Raw genomic sequence first — 11,305 nt, forward strand, 5'->3', positions numbered from 1 at the left:
CAGCTCTCAACAGGCTTCTGTGGAATTTATTCAAATATTTTGACATTTCGCCTCCCCTCACTTCCCGAGCAGAAATGATTTGTGACAGCTGGAGATGGGTTTCGGTCAGAGGAGCTTCCTCCAACACCCTGCCTTCTTTTTTTCCTACCCGTCCATTGTCAAAAGGCCGACTTCTCTGCTTTGACTCCTATCTTTTTTTCTCTCTCTCTCACTCTATTCACTTCTTCTCCCCCTGTCAGCTGCTGCAGGCCTTGAAAGCCCCCCTCCTCATTTTTGTGTGTGGCTTCACAGTGTGATAGACAAACTGGGTGATATTCCTCGATTTGTTGACATTTTGTGTTTGCTGTCTTTTTTGTGTGTCTTTTTGCTCACTTCCCACCTGCTGTTTGATCCTGTGCTGACACCATGTATTGGCAGCAAAAGGGTATAATCCTCCTCTGTGTCTTTCATCTGACTCCTGCAGTGACACACAAGGCAACAAAATCATTCATTTTTTTCATAAGTATATAGAAAGTGATCTCATTAGATAATCTGCAGCAGGTCGATGTACAAAAGGAGCAGTAAGTGAAATACAACCGACCTGCATTTTCAAGGTGCCTTATTTTGCCACATGCATTTCAATGGGCGATAAACTGGTAGAGCATCAGAATGAGGCGGTGGTGCATCAGGCGACGCTGGCCGTGACAGCAGCGTGTGCAGAGTACAGCACAGTGCACTGACAACAAAGACTCCATTTGAATAATGCTGCTCATTAGTTGGGGGACAGGGCCTTTTTCTGTTGGCGCCTGTCCCTGGTCACTTTGCACTGCTACGATAGACAAACACACACTCTCAACACCAAGGTTGTCATCCATCACTGCACTGAGAGAAAGGTGCGGGACGCCCAAGACAAATGCGTCTTTCATTTTTTATTTCCGCTGCGATGATTAGACATTTTCTCCTGTGATGCATCACGGCGTACACACACTGAGAATAAAGTGTTGCCAGCTCTCAAGCGCTGTACACACAGAGCCGTCTGAAAAGAGCTATTGAAGAAGGAGATCTGAAAATCCAGAGGAGATTTGAGCTGCTGGAAGTCCTTTATCAACTCAACTATCCAGCACGATAAACAATAATCAACACCAGCACTCAGCAGGAGCCCAGACACTTAAAGACAACAAATAAGGAAACAAATAAACAGAAGGTTTTTGAGGATAAACCAAAATATGTTCTTATATGTGTAGGTAAAAGGAACACACTAATATGCCTGTTATTTTTGAAGGAGTCCAGTACTTTAATCTGCTATATGCAATGAGTGGAAATATTTGTAGTTTCAAATTTTTAAATTTTGTTAAATGCATGTTAATATATAAACCTCCAACCTCAAAGAAGGACAAACACGCCTGTAATTTTGCCATCTTACTGTAGATCCATGTAATGTATAACTTGGAGCAGTGCTAGCATTAGAGAGTTATTCACAATGAAACCAGTGTTGTCTACTAAAGCTCCCCAGCAGGGGGAGTAGGAGCCAAAATACCAGAAATGACGCAATTATCAATTGAAACATCTCTAACTCGAGGGTTGGAAAAATATTGCTGCCAGCTAAAAAATACAAGAAAAATCCCCCAAAAGATCCATTCAGCCCAGTGTGTATAAGGAAATTAGCCGATTTATTTTATTTTAAATAATTACCTCTGTTGTCTTTCCTTCATCACATGAACCAAAAATAAAAAAAATGGTTGATTGCTTCATTATTACACCTTTGGTGTTTAATCATGGGGATTGTCTTCCAAAGAGAAGGTTGAGTGTTTGATTGCTCGTGCATGTCAATGTGTCACTGAGCAAGAGGCCAGGCAGCATAATTGGGACAGTGGAGCATTATATTCTGCATTTCACTACTGAGGAAATCCATTCATATTATGTGCATAAGGCAGAAATATCCTCATGACTCTCATTAGTCAAAGGCTTTTTTTTTCATCCAGCAGAAAATAAATATTGCAAAAAATAAATAATTTAATACTTCAAAAAAACACAGGAGCCTTGTGATTGTTTGAATAGATCTGAGGATAATCTCGCTGTAGCTCAATAAAAGAAGAGAATCATTCATCTGCCAAGGACAGCTGGAGCTAATAAGTGTGTAACATGATAGAAAAGAAAATTAGTTCATAGCTGTCATCTTCTTGATGAAGAGGCAATCAAAATCAAAGTGAATCAATCCGTGAGGACGACTATGTTTTGGAATTCAAACGGGCAGCGCTTCAATATGACAAATCAACCAGTGTGGTGCATGTTGATTGATTCCGTCCATGAAAACCTAATAGATTTAGCCCTGTGTGAATTTGGCTCTCATTAACCTCGCCGCGTTTCCATACCAGAATGTATTGGAGCCATTTTATCCACCACTCAAAGGCAATTCACTGGGTGATAAATCCTTTGGCTTATCAGGCTCCAGGTGACAGCACAGCAGAGCACCCAGGCTGGCTGGGGCACAAATATACACACACTCACAAACGCCAGCCTGCACAGACACAAACACGTCAAGAAAACACACACCAGTTCTTGAAGGGGTTGCATTGGTGATCAATGTGCAGAAAAACCTTGTGATCCAACCTGGAACCCTCAGCCGCGGTCCTCCACCTGAGCAACCAGCTGCAACAGAAAAGCTTTCCTCTAAGCTCCTAGAAAAAAAAAATGTGAAAGAGGAAGAAGGAGTAGAAGGAGGAGTGGAAAAAAAAACTGAATTCAATTACACAGTCAAAACCCACTCCTTGCCCTGGGGGAGTGATATCAGCACCATTTAAAAGTCTGATTACTCACAAAACCAATAACATTTTGACTCCACTGTAATGGACCAGTAGATTAGAAAATTTAGATTACATTTAACTGCCTGTAGATTCTCATTAAAACGCCACCAACTAGTTAGAAACAATAGGTAATTAAGAGTGTAATGAAGCGCAGTAGCGTTAGCACACGTCGGCTGTACGGTACTCTAGTGGGACCCAGCCTTACTTTGCACTTATCCTGCAGCAAAGCCATAGCAGCGGCTCATTTGGGCAATACGACATATTTAATTAGATTAATGAATTTCTGCGGTGTCTCTGCGGGCCCGGTGGAGCTCCTTGCGGTGACAATATAACAACACATTATATATTAGGCGACGCCTGAAAGCAGGCGGCGCAGGTTTGGTCCCTCGGTAGAGGTGCGATGGCATGACATTTTGGGAGGAACAGACCTGTCTCAGGTTTACTCCTGCTAAATTTTCCAATGCAAATTACCATAGACAAACGTGCTGCACGGATAAACACAGACTGTTATCCCAAAGTCCAGGTTTGATTCAGAAAAAGAGAATTAAACATGATTGATTGTAACAAGGGGACTACAGAAATGGAGGCAAGAAAAGACCGGGTTGATGAATGACTTAGCTCCACTCTTTGGCTCTGGCCAACCACAAGTAAATCCTTTCACACAAACTAGTCTAAAAGAACAAACCAGGGAATGGCTGTTATTAACTTAGTGAGAAATGACTGATGCTTCAGACTCAAGTGGCAAACATCTGATATCATGATTGATATCTAAAAACACAGTGGCTCACATTAGTACCAGTAAAGTTATGTCACTGGCGACATAAAGTTTTTAAATCAACAGTCTTAGTAAAGCATTTGATCTAAGATCTCACTGGATTATAATAAATTATATCAGACTGATATTTTCTAAATTAAATAACAACATAAATATTATTTTATACTAGACATCAGATCAAATTACTCATTAAATTTTTCAGACAAAGCATTTTGATTGGTGTAATAATTTGATTGGTGTAATAATTTCAGGGCCCAAAAGCCCTGAAATTATTGCAAAATCTATAAGAGTAAATGTAATTTTGTCAATTTTTTCCTAAATATTAGTTAATTTAAAAAAAAAAGACAAGTTGCACAAGACATACAGTAAAAAAAAAAGCCATGATGTGAAAAACGGTTTTACACATGAACTAAAAGTTAGCCCAAGAAGTTAAATCTAGCAATAAAAATCTTTTTAAATTACAATAGTTTATCAATGATGTTCTTTAGAAGTTAGCATAGAACTAGCTACAAATTAAATCACAGACTCAGATTTAATGAAATCCTCTGAAATGATGAAACAAATGCCTAGGTTCTATTTGTTCCCCGTATATCCTACTATTTAAATGTGACAGTTTAAAGGAACATAATAGAAGAAATGACATTAAAATATATATTGTTTTACTCTCACTTCTGTTGATTCTATGACCCCTTATAGTATTTGAATGTTACTTTGAGTTAGTTTATATTCACTTTATTTTCCTTTACGGTATGTTACCATTACTTTTAATATGTAGTGTCACACTGCCCCCTATAGGAAAGAATGCCAAGATCACTCGAGGCGCTCTGAAACTGTTCTCATCCAGATATTCCCGTTGCAGTCGTTTACTACAGACCTACGTTATATTTATGACCGAGTCACATTTGAGCAACACTTCTGCTGAGCTGAGCTGTTAACTGTACAGGAAATACAACTCTAGTGGTTATATCAGGGACAAATGTTGCACTCTCCATACTGTACATGAACCGCATAGGAAATATGTCTGTGAAAAACACACGTGCACACACACACACCTCCGACCTGGCAGTGTTAGTGCTTGTAAACACTTGAAAAATGAGCCAGATTCCAACCAGGAATCATAGAGGAGGAGGAGGAGGAGGAGGAGGAGGAGGAGAAATAGTAAGAGCGCAGCAGAGCAGATGGCCCAGTGCAGATAGACTCAGAGACTGAGAAGCCAAAAGTGTTCTCTGAAGGACAAGGTCTTGTATTGTTGTAGCTGCGAGGGCCGTGCTGTCAGAAACTGCATAGCAGGGGTCCCTAAAGAGCCGGGGTCTTATGGTGTCAGTGTCCCCCTAGTCCTCATCCCCAGCCCTGGCCTATTGTCAGTCCTGCTTTTTAATTTCTCAAACGCAATCAAGTGTGACACCAAGTGTTTACCTAGCGTGTCTGCCACAAACAGGAAGAGAAAGGGAGGAGAGGAGGAGAGGAGGGGGGGAGGGGACGGGGTGGGGACCCAGACACACAAGCCAGGATCTCAGCAGAAAATAATCCTCCATAATACCAGAGAGTTTAAAGAGGCTTTGCCAACACACACACGTAAGCGTGTGCACAAACACACACACATACAAACACATAGAGTTCTTTTTACTCTTATTAAAAAAAAGGAGATAAAAAAGGAGGGAGTGGGGGATTGGACTACATCAGAAGAAAGCTGTTAAATTCACCCCTCAGCCACGTTTGGGATTGCTAATTATTGTTTTTAGAGCACAACAATTGGGGTATTAGGGCATAAGCGAGTAGAGATAACATCCAGAGGAAGAGGAGGCGAGGAAGAGAGAAGAGAGAGAAGGAGAGAGGAGAAAAGGGGGGAAAGATAATGGGCCAACAGAAGGTGAGCTATGATATGGTCTGGTCCATGGTGGTGCCTCTGTCAGCATCAGGAGACCTGCTCCTCTCTCTCTCTCTCTCTCTCTCTCTCTCTCTCTCAAAGGAAATTGACAAAGAAGAGTTCCCATTGGTGAACACTTCATGGACCAAAAAGGTTGAATTCTCAAATTACTACCACATTACTTTAAGCTAAGTTCCTGGTAAACTTAAAACTATATTTTGTAAATAAACATACATTCAATTCTTAAATGCAGTCTTCTGAAAAGGAACAACAACAGACAGAAAAAGTTTGGACCCGTTGGATAAATGTGCTGACCGAACCAAAGAATGAATTCCAGTATCAGCAATCTAAATGGTTTAAATATAAACAACAGGTTGAAAGCTAAGGGTAAATTTTTACCATCTATGGCATCTATATATATATATATATATGTGTGTATATATATATGTGTGTATATATATGTGTGTGTGTATAAAACCACGTTCAGAAACTCTACTAACGTAAATTTTAAACATGTCTGTTGCAGAAGCACAGCACAAATATTCAACTCATTATCCCAGTTATTCTCAACAACCGTGCCGTGGCCATGACAGATCACGAGGTTCACCATGGAAACGTATTCACTTCATTGGTCTGAAAACTGTCATTTATTTTCTGTGTATAATTTGTCTTGTTGACCTACATGACGGTGACAGGCAGAAGAATTAAACACTCCTCCACTACTGCAGTTGAAGATCTTTGTATGTGTCTTTCGTCAACCTTTAGAGTACATGAGCGTGGTGTTCAACCAATCAGACCCAGCGTTAACACTAACTAAGCACATTCTGAGTAAATTAAACCTGAATGTATATTTGATGAAAATCTGAACACAAATACCTCTGTAAAGTATAATAAATAAATGAGGTAAATAAATAAATAAACAGTTATGAGTACTGAGGCAGGTCGTACAATGTTGCACACAAATACCTTTGCACAAAACCCCCCCAAAAAACCTACACAACTACTACACTCCACTGCAGTACAGACACTACTGTGAGGCTCACACTCCTTTATCAAACTATAAATGAGCAGGCCAACCAAAGTCATCTGGAAGCTTCTGCGTGCCAGTGAATAAATAAAGCTGTCATTAGTAAAGAAAACAGCGCCACCTGTTGGCGTCTCACCCCTGTGAACTCAGACCATTATATGGATCTGTGGGAAACACCTGAGCCTGCAGAGTCTGTGTGGAAAACGCTTGGCACGTGTGCTCTGTCTGTGTGTGTGTGTGTGTGTGTGTGTGTGTGTGTGTGTGTGTGAGAGACAGAGAAAAAGAGAGGGAGAACACGAGAGAGAGGGGGGAGAGAGAGGGAGAGTGCAAGAAAGGGAAAAGGGAGAGAGAGTGAGGGGAGAGAGAGAATAATCATCTCTGTAACCATGTGTGTTTCACAACTTTCATTTGTAAAGAGGCTTACTGAGCATATGTGTTGGTATTGTGAGTGTGTGTGTACTTGTGTGTCCCCCTGTGTACTTTTGTTTACGTGAAGGGGTTCTTCTGCACGTCCTGGGGCCCACCTGGCAGTGCTGTGCAGATCTGGGGGCCTCAGCAGCTGGTCTAGAGGTGGTGGGGAGGGTCTTCCATGGCTGCTGTCCCACCAGACCCAGACAGTGGGAGGCAGATGGACAGGCCACAGCCACTGCCAGAGGGCCAGGGGGGCCATCGGGGCCACAGGGCCAAGGGAGAGGGCCAGCCAAAACCAGCTGAGTTTACACACACACACACACACACACACACACACACACACACACACACACACACAGACAGACAGACAGACAGACAGTATGTGTATGTGCGTGTGTATTGTTTCTTGATTCTAAAATAAAAATAAAATCCAATAAACTACATTGCACTAAGGTCTAAAATAAAGTAGTAGTATAGTTTTAGGTGTTTCCAAACATGTGTTTTTTATAAATAGTAATAATAAAAAAACTTGAAGTCAGACAAAATGCTAAAAGTAGTACAGCTAACATTTAGAGAAAACTACTGGGAAAGTCAAACAAAAGTTAGCCAAAAATACCAATGTTATAGTAAATATAGCTTAACGCTAGCCCAGAGTGCAAATAAAGTTAATGACATTTACTTAAAAGTATATAAATAAACTATAAGCACAAATAGGATTTGAGATTTAAACAAAAGAGTTTGCGTTTCAATTAAACATCAGTAAAACTTTGGCTACATATAACTAAAAAAACAGGAATACTTAAAAGTTAGCTCAGGGTCAGCTACTAGTTAGCAACAACATAAACCCACAACAGATGTTCCCTTAGATGATTAAGAATTAGTCCAACAACAAAAAAAGCTGACATTTAGCCAAGACACTAGCTTAAAGTTAGCCACGGTTGGCTGACGCTACACAAGCATTAATGATCTTCCTCATCCTAATGTGGCTGATTTAATCCATGCAACAGCGAAAAAACAATGAAAGGTGGTTTAAAACAGTCCCCTACAGAGTCCCTGTGATTCAAAGGGACTACAGCTGAGGTGGAGGTGAACATGTGAACTATAGGTGTAGGTGTAGGATGATAGCCAGGGGCTGCGGTCGTCCAGAGAGCCACAGATGCTCCACTGTTTGTGTGTTGACTCTCTGTAATTTGTTTGCTCTAATTTGTTTCTGCCGTGCCAAGGGAGTTCAGATTTTAATTTTGCTGTGTGTGTTTACCCCTCTTTGTGGTTCGCTGATCTGTTAAGCGCAGAGAGAGAGAGAGAGAGAGAGAGAGAAGAACAACAAAAAGGAGGGAGGGAGAGTCAGTCAGTGTGGAGGGTGGGCTCCTCACCGAGCCAAATTAAAAAAGGAGCAATGCAGATTGTTTTAAGCTCTGGCAGCCCCTTCAGACCCAGAGGCCTCGCTCACAGCCTGCACCTGCTCCATCCCCCTGGGGAACCTGTTTCCTGATCCGTGGCCCCTGATTCTCCTCCACTACAGACCCACAGTGCAGCCTCCTTATCCCTTTGCCTCCCGTTCTTATCCTTATTTGTCTCATATCTTCCCCCTCAGCTTTACACCTCCTCCTTCAGGATCTAATTTTCTTCCTATTTTATTTTTCCAAAAAAGCCTTAAGTCAAAAAAGACACAATTTAAAACCAAATTAAACATTAAAACCCCATTAAAAGATAGCTGTATTTCTTTTGGATGAACAGCAAAAAAAAACAACAAAAAAACCTCTCTGTCTCTCCCTGATGCCCGCATCGTCTCGATTTCCTCCCTCAGTCCTGGCCTCTTCACCTCCTCACTCCTCTCCACCACCTGCTCTCCTCCTCATGCCTCATTTCACTTTTGCTCCTGGTTACTTTTCTCTTTGCCCTGGCTCAAGGTTCTAGCGCAGCCACCTTCCCGTCCACCACCCTGCTCTTTATGCTTAGCCTCCAGCAGCAGACTGAGTCTTAATCAGCCGTAAACACCTGAGTGATTGTGACTGGGGGATTTCTGCCACACACTGGTTTTGGCTGATATCGGCTTCTGTTGACCACAGTTGACCTGTCAGTAAATACAAACCACAAATGCTGCTGCATGTTAACACGTTTGTACTTTTGGTTCCGCACTTCACCAACTTATACGTTCAAAAAAGATGTTCACTGTACCAATAGGTTGCATGTTTTACAAAGTTGATTATTGAATTATTAGAAGTGACATTTTTTCAGACCCAAATTTTAGTGTCAAGCATGTAGAAATTCTAATTTACTGGATAGCATTGCAAATGTAAGTAGTCAATGTCAGACCTTATTGTGCCCCGGACATACAGCAGACGTGTGATTGGAGCAGCCTCTGAAGGTAGACACATGGAGGGCGGTTGGTTTCTTCCCCCTGGGGAGCAAAGACTGTAACAGCTGCACATATCAACTTCATCAAAACAGTAATGCAGAAATGTTGCATTTGTATTGGGTATATAAATATCAGTTGTAGTGATTTATTTATTCCATTAATTAATTCATCTTCTCCCCCTTAATCCTTTTGAGGTTTTGGGGGAGCTGGAGGAAATCCCATCAGCCATTGGGTGAGGCTGAAGTACACCCTGAACAGTTCACCAGTCCATCACTGGGCCGCATAAAGTGACAAAGAACCATTTACACTGTCATACAAACTGGGTTAGGTACAGTAGGTGGGCCACTTTAACCACTGATCTACTTGCTTCCCACTCTTCCACCGATTTAACCTCAGCTTAACCTTTCTGTTCTGAAAACGGAGAGGTTAAGCTGATACCGATTTCTGTTGTTGTTGTTGAGACAGAAAACACAGAGTTAGAGAAATTGAATTCCTAATCGACAAACACACATGTGAGATGATCAGTGAAGCTGAATCTAAACACCAACATCTTTTATTTACTGTGTGATAAAGATGAGCCACAAGTGCACGTCTAAAATTGTCACAGCTAGTCTTTATTGAAATGATCCAGTCAGTCCAGTTCCTACCACTGCACACCCACAGGTAGTGACTTTTAATCATCAGTCATCTCTACATACAGTATGTACACCTCGTCACACATACAACATTTATTTTACCCCAGCAGCAAGGCTGGGTCGACATGACATGTTTCCAATAACAAGAAATGTAGATTCAATATGGCTTGATTAAAGCAGTCCAACTGTGTGTGTGTGTGTGTGTGTGCGTGTGTGTGCAATCGAGGCAACAGAGGAACATGAACCCAGAGCAGGCAGATCAGGATGCAGATCACAGAACATGATGGATGTTGTGTCTCCAGTCTCACCTGCTGGGTCAGACCTGCTACTTCTGTCCTTAACTTCTAAAACTCTAAAAGGTCAGATTAAACACAATTCAAAATGGGGCCTGAATTATTCCCTGCATGCACAGTATTTAGTTGGAATGCAGTTTTAATGGAATGGAATGGAATGGACCGTGAAGAAATGTTGAAATATTATTGAAATGTTAACATTTTTAAAATTAAATCCTTAAAAGCCAAAGAATATTGATGACATATTAATTGTAGGCAAAAATGTGACTGACTTTCACAAAAAAAGAATAGAATATTGGAATCTCAACGATGGACATGAATTACAAATTACACCACTAAAGTGTCAAAAGGCACTTAAAGAATGGTAAGATGATAAAAAAATAAGTGGAACATTTTTTTCAAGGAAACTCAAAATAACGAGAGAAAAAACATATCTCGAAAAAAATTATTATAATTATTTAATTATGAATAATAAATAAGCAAAATAATAAAGTTATTTTAAAATGGATAAATCCCAGAACTTCATGGTACATGTATCAGTGAATTTTACTATGAAAAAAGTGCATAACAATTAATGACTATTTGCCAGGGAAAATGAGAGACATTTGAAATATCTCTCACCTCATATTTTACAAAACAAAGATAATTTTCGAAAGAGCTGGAGATTTGTGAATAAAATACCATTTGTGATTGTTCACTTGATCTTTTTTTTTACTACCTGTGTCATCAGGACAATCTCTAACCCTCACGCTGACACATTAAAACTTTTATTAAAAGTTAATAAAGTCAGACCGAAGCCAACAACATCATTTACTGGCAGTTGTGTCGGTGTCCACCTGTTGAATTTGAGTCCAGTGTTTACTCCTCTCTCATCTCTCTCTTTCTCTCCACTCAATCCTGAGGGAAATATCCAGCTCTTTAGCTGCTAAATGCTCCACGATGTTCAGCGGCTCCACACGCCCACCTGTCCATCTGTTGTTTTACTGCTGAGCGGGGACAGTGTACGGCGGGCTGACTGGGACACTTTAAGGCCTCTAGGCTCATTTAATTACACAGTACAGCTGTGGGTCTGCACAGTAAGACACCCAGGTAAAACATATGTCCAACACACATAAGCACACCGAGTATATAATGCGTGGATGAAGGGTCTCAGTC

Source organism: Cynoglossus semilaevis, chromosome 13, assembly GCF_000523025.1.
Source record: "Cynoglossus semilaevis isolate Cse_v1.0 chromosome 13, Cse_v1.0, whole genome shotgun sequence".
NCBI classification, from domain to species: domain Eukaryota; kingdom Metazoa; phylum Chordata; class Actinopteri; order Pleuronectiformes; family Cynoglossidae; genus Cynoglossus; species Cynoglossus semilaevis.